The sequence below is a fragment of the Egretta garzetta genome, unplaced genomic scaffold, assembly GCF_000687185.1.
Source record: "Egretta garzetta isolate BGI_Z169 unplaced genomic scaffold, ASM68718v1 scaffold111, whole genome shotgun sequence".
NCBI lineage: Eukaryota > Metazoa > Chordata > Aves > Pelecaniformes > Ardeidae > Egretta > Egretta garzetta.
The window spans coordinates 469,775-471,814 of NW_009258672.1; positions in this window are offsets into that span (position 1 = coordinate 469,775).

The window sequence follows — 2,040 nt, forward strand, 5'->3', positions numbered from 1 at the left end:
GCCCCCATCCTCATGCCGTGGCTGCTGTGAGGTCCCCAACCTGGCTCCAGTCTGCGTCAGCATCCAGCATCAGGAAGATGCCTTGGCTTCAGTTTTCTAATCAGTTAATGAGTATGTCAATCCCCAGCTCTGCCAAAATTTGTGACGACAGTTCTGACCCTGGGGGATGGTGGGGGTGAGAAGGCAGAGAGGTAATGTGGGAAAAGCCCCAGTGGTGTGGAAAAGCATTTGCTGTTGGAGCGATGTCTCAGTGCTGGGAGCTGAGCCTGACGTTCGGAAGCTGTCCTCCAAGGGAAAGCCTCTGCTCCAGTTGTGGCGCTAACAAATAAAATGCTCCATTTAGTCCTCATCTCCTTTCACTTCTCCCGGGATGAAACAGAGCAAAATCACCAGTCAAAGTAGCTTTCTCAGGCAGAGATCTGGCTTTATAACCACGCACGAGACTCCCTGAAGTCCACCAGGGAATTTACTGTTGCTGTTGATTTTGCATGAAGCACTTCCATATGTCATGGCGGTAAGTAGCAGAAGAAAGCTCTAAGAGAAGAAAAATTCATAGCTATCTTTAAAGGACAAAAAAAGTGAAAAGGACCAATTTACAGATAGTTGAATAAATGTGAACTAAATAGGATCAACTTCTCTCAGGTCTGACAGAGACAGGGTTCATTTTCAATAGCCGTAAGCATTGAGTGTTTACAGCAGCACCTTGAGGGATAAGCCGCCACATAGCACACACAGACCCACTCCACCCCCCTCCCACAGGGATATTAGGGAACACCTAATAATGTTACCTGCGGCATTTTACGAAATTCATACACAAAGTGTGTTGAGAAACCTACATCCTTTCCTACGAAATTTCTAAGCTGTCAATTCGCTGGGCTGGAAATGGAAGGCAATCCTGTGAGGAGCAGCTCAGAGTGACAGTCGGTGGGTCTTCCGTCTCCATCACTGACACAGCACCGTGTAGCTGAGGTCTGGAACCATTCCCAGAGCCAACATGGAGATAAATATTCAGCCTTTCCCTTCACTTCACATTTCTGGTTCCTCTTTTACGAGGCTGTTTGCTTAGTGTACCAAGCATTGCCAAAATAAATCCTACACTCAGCAACAACTTTATCCCATAGTACTGCTAGTACCATACTTCAAGGCCAGATTTCCCAGGTCAGGACAGGTATTTTAGCATTACCCTTCAAAAATAGCTTCTCAACCTCAAATTAATTCAGAGTGGGATCACCCCACTGTAGATGCATTGTCAGGCAATATAGATACAATATAAAGGCTTCTTCACCATTTTCTTCCCTGCAGTCATGGCAAGTCAGAGCCCCAGCAGCCTTCACTTGATGGTAAGCCACAGGGAACCAGAAAGAGCTTATTGAAGAGCAATGTTCCATCTGACATGTCACTGAGGACTGGCCTAATGTATAGATTCAGAGCAAAGTGAGGGCAACCTAAACTCACCAATGCTTTTGCAGGGATTTGCAGTACTGTTCTTCCCAGGGGCTCATGTGCTCATCTCCATCACAGGCCACGTTGGGCTATTCTCAGATGCTGAACAGGGAGGGAACAGGGCCCTCTGGGCTGCCAGCAAGGTCGCCACAGCTCAGATGCCAGTGCTCTCATGTGCGTAAGAACCAAGGCTAGCTGGTAATGCCAGATCACATCAGGTAAAAATGCTCCTTCAGCTGAATACCCACTACTAGAACCAGCAAAGCCTGCCTTATCTTGGGGGTTACTGGTTTCCTAATGAAGTCAAGAGCTGGGAAAAAATAACAAGTCTCTTTCCTGTTAATGCCATGTTCCTGCATTTTTAACCCTTTGGATTAATTTGCCACCATGCCAATAGATTTTTATTTTCCATTAACTTTGACCTGAAGTTACAAGGGCCTGCCTGTACACTGGGCTTTCTTGGTCTCATGCTGAGAAGTTGAAGATTAAAGCACGCCCAATTCAGACATGGCAAAAAGTAAGCTGGAGCTGCAGACTACAAAAAGGTGTTACTATATGGCAAAATGTCACAGAATCACAGAACGGCAAGGGTTGGAA